Source organism: Pan troglodytes, chromosome 14 (genome assembly GCF_028858775.2).
Source record: "Pan troglodytes isolate AG18354 chromosome 14, NHGRI_mPanTro3-v2.0_pri, whole genome shotgun sequence".
NCBI classification, from domain to species: Eukaryota; Metazoa; Chordata; class Mammalia; order Primates; family Hominidae; genus Pan; species Pan troglodytes.
The window spans coordinates 13,208,290-13,231,033 of NC_072412.2; the positions used below are offsets into that span (position 1 = coordinate 13,208,290).

Genomic DNA, 22,744 nt, shown 5'->3' on the forward strand with positions numbered 1-22,744 from the left:
AGGCTTTTTGCCTATATGACTAAAATCATATGCACAATAGTGGTTATTACATTCTTTAGCCCAGTAGCCATTAAATTCCTTGTGCCCTTAAAACCTAAAAGTTCACAGAGAGAAGACCTCTTACTGACTTGTAGAATCTCAATACTACTTATCTTGAAATTTCAGTGTTAGGTAAAAGAGTTCATTTGGGATAATCACACTATGATAGTCTTTAGCTTTTGAATTGGAATCCAAATTTTAGTTTAGAACAGCAAAGTTTGCGCCTAAAGATTTCATGAACTAAAAATACTAATTGTGATTATATATCTAAATATTTGCACATCTAAAATTGTCTTTTACTCGTAACCAGAATAAATGATACCTTTTTTTTAAAAAAAAAGAGAGTAATCTATCTAGAAAATGAAAAAATTAGGCTAAAATGGTGACAAGTAATTTAAATGGATATAGATTTATAAAATTAAACTATTTCCCAATTTTGAGAGGAAAAAATCAAGGAAATCAAATATACCTTCTCTTTCTTTTGCCAACAGATGTATGCTGTCTTAATTGATGCTTAATTTATTTTTCCATTACATAATTTTAATATTGTAATAATTATAACAACAGACACGAAATGAAATTTCTGTATATTTATGAAAAATGCTAAAATTGTAAAGTAATTTAAATATGTAGGTTTAGTTTATTCATATGATTTAAAATTTTATGTCATTTTATTTTATTTCTTAATTATTGCTATAATTAAATGTTAATAAAATAAAGTCTTTAAAAATTCTGATTTGGCCTTGCAATATGCGATTAGAACACTTGTAAAAATGCAAACATATAAATAATGCAAAAATAATATTTGAAAAATGTAATCGTTCTTAATGTTATTGAACATCCAAAAGTTATTGACGAAGTATTCAGAAGCATTTTAGATTATTGTAAAATATTATTTAAATTATATTTAATTAAAAAATGATATACATTACTCAGTAAAAAGAAAAATAGATAATCAAGAAAAGCAAAACTGAAAAGATGAAAATGTTTTAATATTCAAGAAGCAATCCTGTCTTTTTTACTGAATTAAGGGTCTTCCCTGCAATAAAATCGATTATGCTCACATAATAAAGGTATATCTTAATAATTTAAGTGAAGAAATAAAATCTGTCATCACTTTCACTTTCATCTGGAAAATAGTACCTCGTAAGTTTTTTCTGTTGCAGACTATAAACATAGAAGCAAATTTATTAACTTGGCACTATTATATAAGGTGCATAATGAGAGTTTGTAAAATGGCAAAATAGTTTTTTCTAGTCCTATAATCAATTTATCATCAGAATAGCCTCAGACTCTATACAGATTCATTCTATAAACAGTATTGGTGAAAAATCAGATGTGTTTCTGTTTTCTGTTTGTTTGAGACTATCATTGTTGAATATACATCAAGCAAAATAGTTAAAGAAAAGCCTTTGGAGTAACGTGGTAAATTCAATAATATGTATATGTGCACACACACAAATACACATCCCAAACAACCACGAGAGGAATAACAAATTTATAACCCGGGTGGGCGCGGTGGTTCATGCCTGTAATCCCAGCACTCTGGGAGGCCGGGGCAGGCAGATCACTTGAGGTCAGGAGTGAGACCAGCCTGGCCAACATGGTGAAACTCCATCTCTACTAAAAATGCAAAAAATTAGCCAGGGCGTGGTGGTGCGCACCTGTCAGCTACTCAGGAGGCTGAGGCAGGAGAATCGCTTAAACCCAGGAGGTGGAGGTTGCAGGGAGTGGAGATTGCACCACTACACTTCAACCTGGTTGGCAGAGCAAGACTCTGCCTCAAAAAAAAAAATATTATTACCAAAAATCTCACTAATTCTGTATGTCAGCATTTATTAAAATAAGGATAAGAGAGAGCTACTGTAGATATCGCTAAGAAAATAAATAAATGATTATTGAATGTGTAGTTAATCTTCTTTTTGTTTGCCCATTTCTCTTTAGAGCCATGCGCATGAATTGCACTTGCGGGCTGGATTACCAAGGGCTTCTCTGAAATGGCAAAGAAAATAATGTTTGATTTCAAAATGCAATAATAGTAGCTATATGAAAACATGACCTTTGAGAGATTATTCAGCAAATAATACACTTAATGAAATTTGTTTTTTAAGAAATAGATATTTCAGAAAATATGGTACTACATATGATTGTTGCCAAATCATTCTGTATACTTAATGGTTGTTCAGCACTTTCTGTTTTATAAAGTACTTTCAAATATATCAATTCAGTTAGCTAGTACCCAAATCCTTGATGTAATCACTGTCATATAACATACAAGCAAACTGTGTGTAATGAATCACACTGCAGTTGGAGTACAAGAGTAGGCATCAGGAAAGTGGCAGGTGTGTCATTTTGAATAAAGGCTGTTGTGGGAAAGGTTCCTTCAGACAGATCCCTCTCCCTAGGTATTTATGTGGTGAGAAGAGCGGGTGGGGTTTGTGGAGTAGAGTCCGGGGCTTGTGCATCCTTAATTCAAGTAACAGCACTTGAATTAAAGGTTTATCCTAACTATAAAGCTATACATTTTTCTTACGATGTATTTGAATATATTCTTTTGTAGGAAAGAAAAAAATATAGTCATATACATTTTCAGGTCATGAAGTATAAGTATGTCACTTATTGCTAGTCTCTTCTGTATTTTATGTGAATTCCACAAACATTTTTAAAATTTTAAAGAAGTAAACATATATACAACATAGATTTTTAAAATGAGATATATGCCGAAACAAGGCTTTGAGGAGGTATAATGTTCTGAAATGTAATTAGATGACAAATTATTTCTGGTACACATTTCCTAGCACTTATATTTTTCACCCACTCATAAAACAATGTGAATTAGGTCATACTGAGTCACCAAATTAAACATTCAAGTTATTCTACATCTCCAAAAGTAGCCCATAATTAAAAGGAATTTCATATTGGAATAACTGGACCTAATTTGCTTATTCATTAAATTGGGTCCAAGTGTAGTCTCTGAATTATATCAATTAGGGAACGAGAAGGCATACTTAAAAAGAGCTGAATTAACAGTGCAAATAAAGTAACCACTGTGGATACTTTTGAAAATTCTAGTATTAATTTTGTTAGTCAATGCAATGGAAATACATCAGTAGCATAGTAATAAAAAATTATTTCTTTTTATAGCATCTTTGATAATTATAAAATTAATAAAGATTTATTATTTAAAAACTGAATAATTCCTACATCATTAAAATCACAAGTAACTCCACTGTCTAATTACAAAAACTATTGCGGTTTTTATGTATTTTCTTTTTTTTTTTTTTGAGACGGAGTCTCGCTCTGTCGCCCAGGCTGGAGTGCATTGGCGCGATCTCGGCTCACTGCAAGCTCCGCCTCCCGGGTTCACGCCATTCTCCTGCCTCAGCCTCCCGAGTAGCTGGGACTACAGGCGCCCACTACCACGCCCGGCTAATTTTTTGTATTTTTAGTAGAGACGGGGTTTCACCGTGTTAGCCAGGATGGTCTCGATCTCCTGACCTCGTGATCCGCCCGCCTCGGCCTCCCAAAGTGCTGGGATTACAGGCGTGAGCCACCGCGCCTGGCCTATGTATTTTCTTATCATTTTATTTATTTATAATTGATAGGTGAGTATTAAAATATAGCCTGACATTATTTTATGATTAATAGTTTATTTAAAATATATTATATGATTGTCTATTTAAAATTAAGCCTGTTAAAAATAAAACTATTGATCTTTCCTATCCTCTAATCCCAAATTTGCTGCTCCCAAATTTAAACCCAGGTGAGTAATTCCAACTCTGTTCCTCCCATAGTTCAGGCCAAAACATTGCCAATATCATGGATTTTGCCTCTAATATACAGGGTTCAAATATATCTTGTTTGCATAGAACAATTTCAATTTATAATTTACATAGTTTATAGTTTAGAACAGCTTCAGCAATAGTTTACACGATAGTTTCCTCACTAATTTCCCTGTTTTCTCTTTTGCTATGCTATGGTCTTTTTTCACAGATCAGTCAAACTGTTACTGCTAATTCTTTAAAGAGGCGATTGCTTTTCTGTTTAAAACCCTTCATGGCTGCCAATTAAATAAACAAACTTCTTACGATTTTCTAAGAAGCTTTATGTGACCATCTCCCCATGGAGTGTGACCTCATGTCCTCTGCTGTATCACATTGGCATCCTTAGTGAAACCTCACGGGTGCGTTCATACATCAAGGCCTCATTTGCTATTTCTGCTCCCTGAAAATATGTTCTCTCAATTATACTCTTGGCTCATTCTCTCATAACCACTCATTGTATTCAGATGATACCACCCAGTGAGGCTTTCAGCAACCATCTTGTTCAGTATCCAGCATCTCTTGTGCCCAGAACTCTCTATTCCCCTTCTTTGCCACATTTTTTAGAATAGAACTTAAACCATCTGGCGTACAACACATGATACTTTGTGGTATTAATTACTGTTTTTCTCCCAACACTGGAACAACAGCTCTGTGAAGCCAAGACATTCTGAATGTTATTTTCACTATTTTTTCCCCAGTCCCTAGAAATGGGCGTAGAATATACATAGTAGATGCTCAATAATTTGTTGGGGAACAAATGAAAGTTGATCCTCAATAATATTTTATAATGAATAGGCTTACAATTTATGAAAAAGCCATAACTTATTTAGCCATCTCCCTAAATTTGCATCCTTTTGTAAGTAATAATATCATGGTTGTGAAAACAATTATGTGTGTATATACATATATGTATATAGGTATTTTATGGCAATGATATACATACATGTATAGTCTTCTGTAGTATTTACAGGTGCTTTTGTTTTGCTTGCATTATGCAGCATATATGATTTTATAGCTAGTATTCTGGATGTCCATGAAACATCAATTAAAAAGAAACTAATATTATTAAATAGCAGACCTGTTAAAGTGGTAGTCAAAATATTCTTTCCCCATTATATACCTCAGAGATTTCTGATGAACCCTTTTGAAACCTAATAGTGGCTGTAATCATAATAAATTTTTTCTAGATAGTTTTACAAACAATTTTTAATCTTCAAAATTCAAGGCTAATGTATGCATATTGAATGATTATGGCATTCATATATAAGCTATGTTTGGAACCAGAACTTACCAGTGCTTATATTTATGTGTAGGTATGATAGACAAAGCATAGGAATAACAAGATATCATTAGTTTACTATTCATTAAAAATATGAATAGAACTGGTTTTGCTCTGTAGTTTTTGCTATGATAAACCTTAGCCATGAACATAACCTGCTATTGAGCATGTGCGTCATCCATCTTATGACTCACCAAAAATAGGGAAATGAGTCTAGAACCATCAAAGCAGTTGACAACAGAAGTGAGATTTCAGCTTGGATGCATTTTATTATAAAAGTAGTATAATTATATTCAAGAATTTGTTAACCTTTTATCTCACTAAATAAATTTCAATATTCATTATAAATAACAAATTCAAGCATTTAAAATATTATTTATATATTCTTAATTTTTATTGTTTGTTTTAATTACACATGTCAATCCTGTTATGGAATGACATCAACATCCCCTTGGCAAGAGGATATTTTTAAATTTCCACATGTACATTTTAAGAGTTTGATACAACCCTATTTATCCATGATTTTCTCTTTCCTATAATTAGTAATTTTCACTGTAGAAGACTCACTTATAAAAGTGTATATTATTATCATATTTGAATGATAAACTAAAATTTTGAAATATTTAGAAGCATTGTTATGAACTCATTAAAATTATCAGAATCACTTCATATAAAATGATATTTAATATTTTCTTATACATAATTAGTGACATTAATTGTTTTATACTTTTAATTTAATTTGATTATGAAAACTTTCTATGTGTTTTTGAATTTGTGTAACCTTAGACAGATTGCTAAGCCCATTTCATCATGCATTAATAGAATAGAATTAGATAATCTCTAAGGGTCCTTGGCTCTAAGATTATATGATTGTAATTAATGGCACTGCAGATCTTGTAGAGGGACATTAAAATGGACCCATACCTGAAGTTACTTTTCAATTGAATTCGTACTTAGGGAGTTGAGACAGTAGAAACAAGGAAGGCAAAACAGTCTTTCATAACAGATCATAATAAATTTGCTAATATTATAGAAAGGTCATTGGAAAGTGTTTGTCCTTTCTTTTTTTTTTCAATAGGACCTTCCCATTTTCACTTACAGCTTTGAATACATGTATACATTTCCTTCTTCAAATGTCATTTAAATTAAAAGTGTTTCTATTTTCTCCAGATGGAGTTTCAATGCTCATAAACATTTACATTAGGAGAGAATATAGTACCTATTATCTAACTTAAGTTGAAAAAGAATGAAACTGTAAAATATATTTACCAAAATAACTAAGGATTTATTTACCTTCGGTAGGCCTCAATTAGCTTACCTTTAAAAAGCATTCATTGATACAAATTTTAAAAATCCATGTAACAGACGTCAATCAAATGTGATTTTTCTCCAGTTTATTATTTTCTGCCAGGGGAAATAAAATGCAATAATCACATTTTAAATATACATCTTTTTAAATGATTCTGTTGTTATACATATGATTGTTATTCATATTTTTACTATTATTGAATGCCCCTTTACTGACCTTTCCAATTTGATGGTGCAGTAAGAAATAAACTTTTTTTAATATTGAGAATTGGAAATGACCTGGTAATTTCTTTGTACTAGAGACCACTAATTGTCCATATAATGCATTCTTTCATTTTGTTTAGTAATAGAATCCTAAGTACATATGACCACAAGCAGGAGATTACCTTCTATAGTCTCTTATCAGTGATTAATTTTGATCAAATATAATATGAATTATATTATGAGCATAAATTTAAGTTAATCTCCATAAAGACAAAGCCGATTGTTTTTACATCTCTTCTTACACATTTTACTGTCTGGAATGCAGAAGTATTGCTGAACTTAGCCATGAGGATGAAACACTAAGATAGGATTATAAAGAGAATACAAGATGAAAATCTCCTGGGGCCCAGGATGAACTCATGGAAAAAACATCCCCACCAACTCTCTTAATTGTTGGAGAGAAATATAAGACTACAATAAGGGTCACTCCTTATACTCATCATTTTTGAGTTAGAGATATTGACAAGTGTATCAAACTATATATTTTCTCCCACAAGACATTGAGGGGCACACTTCTTTTATTCTCCAAAAGTAACAAAAAATGCTTTGGTGTCTAAGTTTTAGCCTGCAAGGGCTGTCATAGTGTTGTTTTCAAAGACTTACATGTTTTATTTCCTTTCCTCACTGCAACATTATAAATTTATCTTCTGTGCTAACATCATGATAGCATCTAATGGTTCCAAGAGTGAAGATTATCACTAGTTTATGAACCTTTGTATTCCCCAAAAGAGAAAGAGATATTACATAACCAAATTCCAAGTATGATTAACCAAGATTTTTCTAAAATTTTCCACCTCTCAATTCGGTCTACTAATTTGAAATAACTGAACAAAATACATTTGCAACATGATAATTCTTCAAACTCGGCTCTTATACCAAGCAGTACTGATGATTGGGGCATTAGCAAAACCAATAAAATTGTTTTGCAAAACAAAAACGAAGTGAAAAATATGCTCAGCTTATCTTACACAATATTGTTTTCTACATCGAAAATGGCTAGATAACCTTAGAAAAAGTGGCATATACATTGTTTACCTAAAAGTTATAGTAATCTGGGTAGAAGCTTAAAGTGATCTATCCTGTCATATTGTTGTCATTAACTAGGATATCAATTATTCTTAAAAGGATGCAAAATTTTTCCAAGGGATGTGCATCTGCAGACAGTTTTAAGGGACTATTGTCAAGAACTGTGAAGGATCTGAGCTTACAAGTTAGCCTGCTTCAGTTTTATGGATGCTGGCAGAAGACACATAACTGTTTGGTCAGAGACAGAAAGACTTCCATTATTTGCAGCACAGCACAGAGTTGCACGAGCTTCATCTTTGCTCTGGTTCCTGTTTTCCCTCAAGTTTACTGGAGATGATGACAAGGAGTTCAAGTTGATGCTACACACAGTTTGTGTCACAGATGAAGAACTCCAAGTAAAGGAAACTTAAATCTTTAATAAATGAGCAGTAAGCACACCTGTCTGATGTTTTCTGTGGAGGAAACACTATCTTCATTTTACTTGAAAATAAACAAATCTGTTCTCTCATCCATAAATAAACAATATCTTGATCTTCCAGGGCTATCCACTATATAAAGATCTTTAAAAAGGAAAACCTGTAATAAATGTGAAGCTAGTGCCTTTCTATTTGCAAGATGCACAGAAATGCATGAGACCAATTGAAAATTGCCTGTGAACAAATACGCTTCCAGATTTTTAGCTTGCTCTTTCCTAAACATGAAAATTGTCAGAAAGTACGTGTTCTCAAGATTCATGCCATTTCTTTTTTCCCAAGTTGCTTTATCACGACCATCTTATTTTTCACATTACCAAATAATGCACTTCCCTAAACTATCCAAAATTTTCCATGGTGTTATAGTTTCTAAGGTACTGAGAAGAAACTCATAGGTGCAGCATATTTATAAATTGTTTACAAAATAATATTGAATACATATTTTCTCCCTTTCCCTGTCACTAGTAACTTTTTCTCTGCTTGATTAATTCATATCATATATTTAATAGCCCAATTTATTCAGAACATACTGAGAGGTGAAGCCAGCTGGACTTCCTAGGTGGAGTGGGGACTTGGAGAACTTTTTTGTCTAGCAAGAGGATTGTAAAATGCACCAATCAGTGCTCTGTAGCTAGCAAGAGGATTGTGAAATGCACCAATCAGCGCTCTGTAAAATGCACCAATCAGCGCTCTGTAAAACGCACCAATCAGCAGGATCCTAAAAGTAGCCAATTGCAGGGAGGATTGAAAAAAAGGGCACTCTGATAGGACAAAAATAGAACATGGGAGGGGCCAATACGTGATTAAAAGCTGGCCACCCGAGCCAGCAGCGGCAATCTGCTGGTGTCACCTTCCATGCTGTGGAAGCTTTCTCCTTTTGCTCTTCACAATAAACCTTGCTACCGCTCACTCGTCGGGTCCACGTGATCTTTAAGATCTGTAACATGGGAAAGGTCCATGACTCCATTCTTGAAGTCAGCGAGACCACGAACCCACCGAACCCACCAAACCCACAGGCAGGAACCAACTCCAGACATAATACCACATGGCAATCTCTGTTCTGAGCATTGATGTGTACAGGTTATTTACTCCTCATAAGAATGCTGAAAGATAATTGCTACTTACTGGCTCCTTCTTAAGATGGGTAAGCTAGAGATAGATACTCATGATTTGCTCAAGACTTCAGAACTTGTCTGTGGCAGAGCAGAGATGAGAATTAAATTTGCTAGCCACCATTTCTTGGAATTTAAACACATTGTTATGCCACCTCTTAGTATATGTAATTAATGACATGCAGTTCACAGAATTATGTTATTTAAATTATATTGGACAGAAATAAAAAAGTTAGTAAGGTTGACACTTGAACAACATGAGCTTGAGCTGTGTGGATCCCCTTATATAGAGATTCTTTTAATTAAAAAAATCAGCATCTGCATTGAAATGTGGATCAAAATACAGTAGCCACAGGATGAAAAACCCGCAGATATGGAGGACTGACTTTTTGTATACTCTGGTTCCACAGGATTACTTGAATATGTGCTGATTTTGGTATCCTCTGGGGTCCTGGACCCAATCTCTTGAGGATATCAAGGGACCACTGTATTTTTATTTAAAATGACAAGAGTAGAGAATATATGCAGATATATCCCGAGGAACATCTTTTAGGTATATGCTTTTCTATTTTAATTCCTCTTAAAAAAAACACACACACATCTTAGAACTTACAATGTATCGATACAAAAATGTGGCCATTATTTACGTAGGAAAAGTTTATATACTCCTCTGGAGGGTAGGAAATGAGATTGCAGTGCACATGGGGTTCTGCCACTCACAGTGTAGGATGTTTCACCATGTCTTCCTGAAATGATTTGCAAATAGTCAAGAACAAATGACTGTGGTGATAGAGATGTATTTATTGCTGCCACCTTGTTCCCACTTCACCGTTTCATATTTGTACACAGGACACATATTTATTCTTTTAAGTTTAGATTTTACTGAGAAATGAGGACCTTATCTGGACTTCAATGGGAGAATTATGAGTGGCCAGAGATACTACATTTTGAGCTGGATGCCAGACCTTGAAAGAACTCTGCATTTTTCATTTTGAGAGAAGTCGGTGTGTTTTATAATGGGAGGAAGATTAAAGCAGGTATTTTGGCATCAGAAGGACTGACCTTGACAGAGATTGGTGAGGTAACATTATGTCCTTCTTTGGACCACAAGAAAATGCTGTATTTTTCAGCCTCAATTGCAGGTAGGATGAGACCATTTCACTGGTGAATGAAATGTAGGTAGAAGTTATATTTCCCACTTTTAGACTGAGCTATAAGATACCTCATGCAATGCTTCTCATACTCCTCTTTATATTAAATGCAGAGGATTCTGTGAAAACGTTTAAGGAATTTCAGAAAGTTAATCCTCTACTGAATTATTATATGAATGAGAAGAAAAAAAATTGTGTTAAGTCACAGATATTTGCAGTTTGGTTCAGAAACTAATATTAATTGCCCTGACTAATATACTGAGATACTAGTGATGATTCTGCAATGACTGCTTTTACAGTGAAAGTGACCACAGTAGCATGCATGGATAAATTTAAGGTGATAAACATTAGGATTGCTTACATATTTTTTGGCTTCTTCACACACATGGTAGGATATAGCTCACTGCCCTGTTTAATTCAGTTATGGAATGTGATTTCCTTTTGCTTATTGAAATGTTAGTAGACTAAAGTGTCTGTTTCCTTCTAGAGGCAAAAATTCAGAGCGTGCCTCACAACATTCTTTTTTTCCTTGACTACAGTAACTTTCAATGTTCTGGAGTGGCTGCTTTGTCCTCTAGATCCTGGTATAAAGGTGACAATGACCCATGAGTAGAATCATAAGCAACACCAAGGACATGTGAAATGAGCAACTTATGAATGAATTGATATAGGCTCCTGACATTTAGAAATTGTTTTGTTATCACTCAGCTTAGTTTTTCTGATGTAATTTAATTGCTCTAAGGAAACAGTATCTGCTGTGATTTGTTACTGTCTCTTACTGCCCAGTGGTTGGCAAGGCCAAAAGTTCTAGACATGGCAGTATTCTGAGAGTTGAGAGCCAATATATTTTCTTGGCAGTGCTCATGCTCATGGTGCACTTGAAGTTGTGTTGATGCTGCCATAGGAGCACCACAAGCCAACCTTGTTTCTTCCATGGTTGCACTCTTTATGTATTCAATTACAGACCTCAGGTGTGTCTGACATGAAATAAACATACGCAGGCATCATGACGGTAATCAACTGATTGCTTCAATGTGCTGGTCTTTGTAGGTCTTGAGAGTATCAACCTGGAAAAACAAGCTTTTAACTTTAATAATTTCAGCAAGTTAATATAAAGGGAAGTTCCACATATAGGTCTGGATCAAGTTTTTCTATGAAGTAGTTGCCAATTAGAAAAGTTTCCTAAACAATTAACCCTAGCAAAAAATTGTGTAAAGATTCCATTCACTTATTACACAAAACAGTATATTTTATGAGTGCTACCTTCTACTTTGTCCATTAGATAAAAAGTCTCTTCACCCTTCTTTTGTCGTGTTTTGCCTAAATATTTGGGCATAAAGCTATAACCCATCATTCCCTTTTGAAAACAAAGAATAATAACAAAAGTAATATAATCTAATCCTGCTTTAAAGTCCAAGTGTAGTTTATGTTATATGTTCCTGTAATTATTTGTCATCTGTGGCTCAAATCCCTTTTACTAAAATACTTTGCACTTCACCATAAACAAACTTGTGCAAACAAACAAGACACAGAAGCGATATAAAACTCCCAAAATCAAGTTACTAAGTTTCAGTAACAAATAAACCTGAATGAATAATTAAATAGATTATAATAATGCTGAAAATTCTGTATTTTAGGTTCTTTATGATCTAGAGTTCTTCACATGTATTTAGTAAACCATTCCAAGTGCTATATTTCTTGCTAATAAAACCAAATAACAATGTTCAGGGTAAATTTTAATGAATTAATGCTTATAATGCAAACTATGCTTTCATCTATTTTATTCAGAAGCACATGATTAATTATACAACAGATATTTTATATGAATGTTCAGAGTAAAGACTATTTTTATTTGCTTGAATGACAACATAACTTATTAAATGAATAAATACACGGATTCGTCTTCTCCATACCATTTCAGGCATGTTTTTGTGACATCTACCTTCTTCACCATGAACTCCTTCCTAACCATTATATCTAAAATAAATTATCAGCAAACATAAATAATGTGCTATTCCAGAACTACCTCACATGAGCTAGATGATGGGAGGCATAATTCATAATAAACAGACCCTACCTTTAAATTCTATAAAGCCACAGCATTTAAATTCTAACTATGCCACAGAGCAGTAACCTATTTTCCTATTAATTATATCCCATAAAAGCAATATACCTTCACTAATTAATTATACTTGAAGTAACAACTATGGCTTAATTAAATGAACCATTCCTAATAATGAAACCTTAAAATAATTGGACTCTTCTGTCTAGAGGCAATAACAATTATTGTCATTGGAAAGGATTTCAAAGATGGCTATGCTAAGCAACGCTGATTCATAACTGACATTGAACCTGAGATTTCCTAGAGCAGTAGCTCTCAAAACCTTTCATGAAGGGCCAACTATTAAGTATTTTAGAATGTACGTGCCATGTGATCTCTGTCACAAGTACCAGTATTTGCCATCGTAGTGCATAAGTAGCCGTAAACAATATGTAAAATAAAAGGATGTCACTTTATTCTAATAAAACTTTGTTTACCAAAATGCATCAGTGGCCTGATTAGCTCTGTGCTTTGTAGTTTGATGACCTCTTATATAGAATCGAATTATTGAAGTCATCTCTACTATGTTTCTAGATTTTCTAGTATTGTATTCTAGGTTTCTATCTTTCTCATCTATCCATCTTAATAGTTAAGTTTTACAAACCCTTATCATATATAATATTATTTAAATTATATTAATCTGCATTTAACACACATCTTTCTCTATTTTGTAATTTAGCATTTTTGAGCCATTAAAGTTTAAATTACAGTAGAGATGTAGACATTATGTAAAGGTATATTACTTTATTGTATATGTTCATAAAAGACAATAATGGCCACATTGAAATGACACAATACGATCCACCAAAAGCAAGTAAGGCAGAGATTGTGTACATAAGTAACCAAGTACAAGTTCTGTCCTTTAAGTGAACCCCTACGTCATTATTATTCCCTTATGGTGGAAATTCCAGAAGTAGATAGCACATAAATTTTACATCTTCTTATCTGATATATGGATACCTTTTTTATCAAGTATTCCTTTTTTTTTTCTTTTTTCTGAGATGGAATCTCGCTCTGTCACCCAGGCTGGAGTGCAGTGGCGCGATCTCAGCTCACTGCAAGCTCTGCCTCCCGGGTTCACGCCATTCTCCTGCCTCAGCCTCCTCCCGACTAGCTGGCACTACAGGTGCCCATCACCATGCCTGACTAATTTTTCCTATTTTTAGTAGAGACGGGGTTTCACCCTGTTAGCCAGAGTGGTGTCGATCTCCTGACTTCATAACCGCCCACCTCGGCCTCCCAAAGTGCTGGGATTAGAAGCGTGAACCACCGCGCCCAGCCCATATGCCTTCTTTTATTCATGGTTTACTAATTATAATATTCTATTTGTATAATTGAGAATTCCTTGTTCCGTTTTTCTTTCTCATTTTCTTTCATCCTAGTCAATCATTTTCAGTCAAAATGTATATATATATATGTGTGTATGTGTATATATATGTGTGTATATATATGTGTGTATATATATGTGTGTGTATATATGTGTGTGTATATATATGTGTATATATATGTGTATATATATGTGTATATATATGTGTATATATATGTGTATATATATATGTGTATATATATGTGTATATATGTATATATATGTGTATATATATGTGTGTATATATGTGTGTATATATATATGTGTATATATGTGTATATATATATGCGTATATATATATAGATGGGAAAGAAATACAGAGCAATCTAGGAAGCATTGTGAAAAAATGGTGTGAACGTATGCATCAAAAAGTAATATTACAATTTTATTCAGTATCCCATCCAAACTTTTCTCCTGCAGGACTTTCATGCTTGCTATTGTCAAATCTTCTCCCTTCTGCATAACTTTCATTTATCTTCTCTATTATTGCTATTGTCACATAAATGTGCTTTTATTTATCACATTAGAAAAATAGTCATTCTCCTCAGTCTACATGTCTCACAAATATAGAACTACTTTTTTTTCTTCTTTAGAGCAAACTTTCTCAAAAGTATTCAGAAAAGTACAATGTGTAAAACAAGCAGCAAGAGAGGACATCTGTGTTAGGCTGAATAATGGTCTCAAGAGATGTCAGGTCTTAATCCTTAGTACCTGTAAATGTAACCTTTATGGCAAAGAGACTTGCAGATGTGAGTAAGTGAAGAATTTTGTGATGGAAGATTATCATGAATTATCTTGGTGGGCTCTAAATGCAATCTTAAGTGTCCTTATAAGAGTGATGGAGAGGGAGATTTGACATAGAATCTCGGTTATGTGATCATGGAAGTGGAGAAATATTTGAAAATTATACGCTGCTATCTTTGAAGATAGAAGAAGGGGCCTTTGAGACAAGAAATGTAGTTCTAGAAGCTGTGTTTCTGGAATAATTTCTAGAATTACTCTCCCCTGAGTTCTCTGGAAAAAATAGGGTGCTGATCACACCTTGGTTTTAGACCACTGATACTGATTATGAATTTTTGGCCTTCAGAACTATAAGAGAAAAAGTCTGTGTTGCTTTAAGCTACCCATTTTGTGGCAATTTGTTACAGCAGCATAGGAAAATAACAGAGAATCTCTTCTTGTTCCCAGGTTTAAAAGCAAGTCTTCTAACATTCCCACATTATTATGTCATAAGATATTGTTTATAGGATTTCAAAAGATACACTTTATCAACTTAATGAAGTGCCTTTTAAATCCTAGTTTAATAAGCGCATATATATATACAGTAAATTAATGATGAATTTTATCAAATACTTCTTTGTATCAATATCTGTTAGGATACAGATCTTATGTATCTGCATCTACTGAAATTATGTGATTTTTCTCATTTACTCTGTGAATGTGATGAATAATATTCTTTTTAATTGAATCTCAATTATAGATAATTGAATTAATCATCATTTTGATTAATGACATACTTTCATCTTATGCCTATTCATGGTCATCTTTTATATGTAGGTAATTAAATAATAACTTTTACAGTGTTGGAAGCACCCTGCATAAAAGCTAAAACCTGAAGAATGACCACATTTAGCCATATAGTTTCTCACTCCCATCTCATCCTCTATAATTACCAGTGTTTGAACCACAGCCTCTTTCTTCTCTAAACCACTAGCTGAAATCTAAACTCAGCACTCCGACCTCCCATTTACTGATTTCTGCTAGGCTTCTTGATGTCTCACCTTGTGCATACATATCTTTGATACTGGCCACACTTAAGGGGCATTTGTATGCAGATATTCAGGCTCTCTCTCTGTGGTTACCTCCTTCTTGGAAATTTGTCTCGTGAGCCCCATACACACTAGATACTCTGAACTCTAATCTCTGTCTCCTCAACACAGTAAAATTTCACTTTCTGTGTATGCTTTCTTTCTTCACATCAGTATTTGGGAAACGTTATTAGAGGAAAAATGTCTGAGTGAATGTAATTTATAGTCTATAATTATTTCTTTTTAATAATAATCCCACTCAAGCTCTGTATACATTGATTGTTCTCTGGTGTCTTCCAACAGTTGTCTAACATATTTTGCCCAGCTTTTATAGCCAACTTCAGGGTGTGAGTTTGTGCTACTTTATCATGGCCTGAACCTGAAATCCTCTAATTTTATTGAAATGGATGGTTATTATAGTTCATGTTGCATTTCTTGTGTTTCCAATAAGTTTTTAAATTTTCTATTTCTCCACAATTCTGGAATTAAGAATCCATTTGTTTCATTCTAATCTAGTTTCTTATACATAATGCTAAAGGGAGTGTTGTTTCAATGACTGTCAATAACTTCTACGTGGGCACCATTCACATTTCCCAAAGTCTCAGCAGCATTTCAAATTGTTGAAAATTTCTTTCTCTTCAAAACATTATTCATTATAGAGTTCTTTAAAAATATGCCAACCTTGCTCTTCTTCTTACCACCTCAGCTTTTTATTCCCAACTCAATTGCAACACATTTTTTTTTTCAGCTCATTTGGCATTAATTTCTATTGTCTGTTTCAACCCTTTCTTGGTGATTTAACAATAAAAATAAATAATTCCTTTAAAAGGCTCATAAGTGTCGGTAACTCCCATAGCTTTACTTTTACCTTTGACTATTCTCCAACCTTCAGACTTAGACACAAAGTTGTTTAATTACCATCTTGCATTTCTCTCATGCCAAACGTCCACATGACTGATAGTCCTGTTATTTTTCTTCAAAGTATATATCAAATGCATTCACTCTTTCCATCGCCATTGCTACTATTACTGTTTTAGTCAATTCTGACTGCTATCACAAAGACCTATAGACTAGGTGGCTTAGAAATAACAAAAATCAATTTTTTCACAGTTCTAAAGGCTAGAAGTCTGAGACCATGGTACCAGAGTGTAGCCTTGTAGTATAGTTCGATGTCAGGTAGTGTGATGCCTCCAGCTTTGTTCTTGTGGCTTAGGATTGACTTGGTGATGCGGGCTCTTTTTTGGTTTCATATGAACTTTAAAGTAGTTTTTTCCAATTCTGTGAAGAAAGTCATTGGTAGCTTGATGGGGATGGCATTGAATCTATAAATTACCTTGGGCAGTATGGCCATTTTCACAATATTGATTCTTCCTACCCATGAGCATGGAATGTTCTTCCATTTGTTTGTATCCTCTTTTATTTCATTGAGCAGTGGTTTGTAGTTCTCCTTGAAGAGGTCCTTCACGTCCCTTGTAAGTTGGATTCCTAGGTATTTTATTCTCTTTGAAGCAATTGTGAACGGGAGTTCACTCATGATTTGGCTCTCTGTCTGTCTGTTATTGGTGTATGAGAATGCTTGTGATTTTTGTACATTGATTTTGTATCCTGAGACTTTGCTGAAGTTGCTTATCAGCTGAAGGAGATTTTGGGCTGAGACAATGGGGTTTTCTAGATATACAATCATGTCATCTGCAAACAGGGACAATTTGACTTCCTCTTTTCCTAATTGAATACCCTTTATTTCCTTCCCCTGCCTAATTACCCTGGCCAGAACTTCCAACACTATGTTGAATATGAGTGGTGAGAGAGGGCATCCCTATCTTGTGCCGGTTTTCAAAGGGAATGCTTTCAGTTTTTGCCCATTCAGTATGATATCATTATCTCCATACTATATTTGGATAATAGTCTCTGACTTTGTCTTCTTGCATTTATTCTTTTCCCCTAAAGTGATTCTTCAAAGAGTAATGTCAAAGAGAACCAGAGCCAGAGGGTAATTAAAGCAGTAAAGAAAGATTTTATTCAGAAATTATTGCAACACAGGAAAAGAGACTTTAGTAGAGAAATGAGCTCAATTCCAAATACAAGCACACATGGAAATTTATAGCAAAAGAGCAGTGTGAGGGGGTCAGTGGATGGAAAATTACTAAGAGGAGACATCAAAAGTAGGGGAACTCTTGCTAAACCAAATTAACAGGATTCTTGCTGAAGGCAGCTCAGGGTGATCAGATATCAAGAGTCTCTCTATATGGACTTAAGGATTCTTGTTAAAAGTGAGCTATGGAGACTAGGCAAGGGGCCTAGGTGAAGATCTAGTTGAGAGGATAGCTCAAAAATCTGACTAAAGTTTGATGAAGGAGAGAGTCTTTGTCAGTATTTGTGTTAATTTTTTTTAATTACTTAAAGTGAGGCTTATTTGCATTCTTCAAGGACTTACCAATTAATAAGCTATGTTAAAATCTCCAGGTTTATTGTCTATTTCTTCTTTCAACTTCTGTTATTTCTGCTTTATGAAAATTGTAATTTTGTGTATGTTATTAATATATATTTTATTTTTAATGTAGAATGAAGCATGAATCCTTATGTAGAATAAATTTCCCTTCCTTATCCTGTTAAATTTATTTTGTCTTAAATTCTATCTTGTCTCATAGCAAAATTCTGACAACTATTTCAGGACCTTGCTATCATACAAGATCTATCTTTGTTCTTCCTTTTACATTAAACCATTCTGAATTGCCTTGTTCAATATGTTTCTTGCACACAGAATAGATTGGATTCTGCTCCATTAGCCAATCTAAAAGTACGCCATTTAATGGTGAGTTAAGCCCATTTGTGTCTTTGATATACCTGTTATGCTGGTGTTAAGTTCTGTTATATAAGTTTTTGCTATATAAATAATTTATATAAAATCTTGCCCTGTATTTACACTTTAATTTGAGGGGCAGGATATACTCATTTGGTATTTATAAATGTTTCTATGTTTATTCTTATTATTATCTTATAATAATATTATAATAAAATATACTAGTCCTCTAGTGTGTTTGAATACTGTCTATTGATTTCTTCAATGAGTAGTAATACTGTTCTCTAGTAAACTCTCTTTCCTTTCCTCTCTCTTTTTGCTTAACATTTACTTTAATTCCATATTTTTTTAATGGCAGTTAGATACTCCTGAGATAGTCATTAAGATTTGTCTACTTTCTTTTTCTTCTCCTTTTTTCTGTTTGTTGTTGAGTTGCATTATTTCTTCATGTTTAACACACTTAATAGCATCATGTTTTGTCACTTTAATCCCCATTACTTGTTCTTAATTATAAAATTAAACATATTTAGTCCTTATCCAGAAGCTTCACATGATGTTTGTCTTCTTGTCATTAGGTAGGACATTTCTAAAAAAGCCATCACAGGAACAATGTTTTTTAAAATCATAAATATTCATGATGTTCTACATTCCTTAGACATGATTCATAGTTTGGATGAATAAAATCTCATCTCGCTACTGTGTTATCTGTTTCATAATCATTAAACCATTTCTTGATTATCATCCTGTATAAAATGTTGCTATCAAGAAGTCTATTATCAATATAAACTTCTTATCCTTTTACCTTCATGCTCAAATAATTAATATTATTTTTTATTTTAATTTTTGTTCTTAGAAATAACCATTACATGAGTATTACTATTCTTTGCCTAAGTTCTCTGTTTAGAAAATTTTTAGATGTTTTTAATCTCTCAATTTCTGTTTTTTACTCTTATTTTTATACTCTATATCTCTTACTATAGTTTGTACCACTTCTATTTGATTTTATGTACCTTCAAATTATTTTTTTTCTAAAAATTATTTTCTAAAAATTATCTTACTTGTCTGAGATTATCTGATTCTCTGATTAATTTTGATTTTGTTCCAATTGTTTTTCTTCAGGGTAAGTATTTTTCTTTTGGGAGTGAGCATTATTGATGATTTCTTGTTGTAGTTTATTGATATTAAGATCTTACAATACTTCATTTTATCTTCATTTTATCTTTGCCATTAACTCCAGCTGGTACTGGCCCTATGCTGCCAATGATTAGGACAATTACTCTTGTATTCTGGCTTTTATGCTGATTATTTGTCACCTGTTTTAGTTGGTGATGTCACCCATGGGTTTTTCAGTTACTTCTCCTAACTCCTCTGCCTGGTGTTTGGTACAGATCCAGACATAAATGAAAGTAAAGGAGATAGATAGATAGATGGATAGATAGATGATAGATAGATGGGATAGATTAGATAGATAAATAGATAGATACATATTTACATATGTACTTACATACCATAGTTTGCTGCTGAGAGTCTCTCCAGTTTATTTTATTTAATATTCTCATAATCAAGAAGCTATTCTCTACAATGATAAAATAATCCAACTCTCAGGCAATACTGAGCAAAATATAGTGTAACTAATATCTCAACATACTTGATCCTATATTTTATGTGAAAATAAATGAGGCCAGGGGCAAAGGCTCATGCCTATAATCCCAGCACTTTGGGAGGCCAAGGCAGGTGGATCACTTGAGGTCAGGTGTTCGAGACTAGCCTGACCAACATGGTGAAATCCCGTGTCTACTAAAAAAACCCACAAAAATTAGCCAGGCATGTTGGTGCCTGCCTGTAAGCCCAGCTGCTTGGCAGGCTGAGGCAGGAGAATTGCTTGAACCTGGGAGGTGGAGGTTGCAGTGAGCCGGGATCATGCCATTGCACTCCAACTTGGGCAACAAGAGCAAAAAATCTCCGAAAAAAAAAAAAGAGTAAAACACTGGTTGCTCTCTGTTTTAGTAATATGTTATTTATTAGGTAAATGTGATACATATTAAGTAAAGCGGGATTTTTCTTAGAGAGGATATTTATCTCTATCGAGGTAGCAAAATAAATATGTATAGATTGAATGAATTTGTCTCCCTTTAGGTTTAAATAAGAAATGGGTATGTGTGTGTTTTAGGCCTATTCCTATTTTTCCTGGCTTATTCATATTCTAATTCCTCTTGTTTATATAATTATTCACTTTGATCACCTCATATATCTTATCTTTTTCGGGTGGCCAAAAAGCAGAAATATTCTTACAGTCTAGTCAGCATTTGCTGTGCTTCTTATTATTGTACTTGTTTAGCACAAACTTGATGCTGATTCTACTTCTCATTCTTCATGACAAAACAAGTGGAAAAAATATCTGGGAACTGGCTCTATGACATGGCTAAATAACACTAATATGAGTCTTGTGCTCTTAATCTATAAAATGGGAATAATAAAAATAGCAAGTCTGTAATCACTGCTATATGAAAACCCCGAGTTTTATGAGTGCTTCTGGGAATACCTAGTAAAGAAAACATATCTGCGTGCTTTATCTTTTAATAGTTAAAAACAGTTTTGACAATAAGTAGTTTATATTTATTAGTTATTATAGTATGTATAATTGTAAATAGTTTATAGGTATTAGTTATTATAATATACATGTACATATAACACATTCATATAAACTATAAGTAGTTTATACATATTAGTAATTATAATATACCTATTATAATAACTAAGAATAGAAAGGCAATGTAGAAACTAAGAGTTATATAATACCCATAGTAATTAATCAATAAGCAAATACTATTTTTAGTATTTTTATACTATTTGTATATGTATTCATTACTTTATGTATATAATTCTTTATATAATTCTTAGGTTCTATAATACCTTTATTCTGTATATTTTGAATTATGTATTTAATAGCCTAATATATTTCTAATTTGCAGAAAACAAGGAAAATTGTCTTCCTTCAATTATTATAAGTATGCATTTCTTTATCCAGGGAGGCTAAAAGGCAAGATCATAACAAGCTATTATATGGAAAATTATTTCTTCAAAATATTCCTTTTAAAATTGAGGCAACAGAATCATTTTTCCCTCTCATTGTATGTTTAATTTAAAATTGTTTCAACAACAATATGTAGATTGCCAGTTCAAGTTCTCAGGTGTAACAAGACTCACATTTCTTTGTTATACAATACAATATAAATATAAAGTAAAACATTATATTAAAATGAACGTTTTATAATATTTGGACATTAATATCTCAGCCTTTCATTAGCATATTATTTGAAGAAAGGCATTCACTTTTTCACAGGTTACTTCCTTGCTCCTGAAAATGATGATGTTCTATTTTCTACTATTTGTGTCTAAAAATTTAAACAGGTTAGTATATCCTCTGCATAAATGCTGCAAAATACAATGCACAATAATTTTGCTAAAATTACTAAATGTTAGTAAAAAATTTGATTAGTTTTCTTAATAATTGTTTCCTTGTTTTTCATATCTATATATGCAATCATTCTAAAGTTAAGAACTGACTACTTTCTTGATAATGGAGAAATCTTTCAACACACAAAAACAAAATTTTTATTGTCTTTTAAATAGGTCCTGAGAAGAGGATTAGAAAAAGGCAACACATCAAAAAGTTAAGAGGCAGAAATAGCTTTTGTGTTGCTGGTAAATTTAATGAGATCTAAGTTATTCGACTGGCAAGTCTCATCTCTTTGAGCATCTCAGTGAAGACTGTCAGAAATCATCAAAATTCAACACAACAGAGTAAAAGCTAATAGCCTTTTTGTTATACCAAAACTGAAAGGATTGGTAAGACTCAAAATGAATGCTATTACTGAAAATCTTCTTTTATCTAATTCTTTGTGCAGTGAGTGAAAATTGAACAAATACATATCCTTTTTATGGTGTTAAAATGAATTCTGACACTATTAAACAAATATTCTTTGGTCCTAAGACCTCCTCAATACTTCATTCACAAGCAGTATTATTAGAATATCCTATGTGACTCTAGTTCATAATATTCTGGCTATCATTTATTTTCTGTGAAATAAAAATGAAGCACTCTATTTTTTTAAAAATACTGTGTTTTGATGAAGAAGGAAGATTTTTGAGTGGTTATCACATTAGAGAAATTTTTATTGTAATCAACCTTT

The 22,744-nt window shown here is 33.0% G+C and overlaps 2 long non-coding RNA genes across 2 annotated transcripts in view; both read left to right on the plus strand.

Moving 5' to 3' along the window:
• Positions 1-22,544, plus strand: part of LOC129137819 (uncharacterized) — a 76,177-nt gene extending 53,633 nt beyond the window's left edge. Inside the window, exon 2 of the long non-coding RNA XR_008540612.2 lies at positions 22,185-22,544. This is a non-coding gene — a long non-coding RNA (uncharacterized LOC129137819). The remainder of the gene's footprint in view (positions 1-22,184) is intronic.
• LOC134808106 (uncharacterized) lies at positions 4,043-8,177 on the plus strand. The gene is made up of 2 exons (XR_010150338.1): positions 4,043-4,222; positions 7,840-8,177. It is a non-coding gene; the product is annotated as an uncharacterized LOC134808106 (long non-coding RNA).
• Positions 22,545-22,744: the final 200 nt, after the last annotated feature.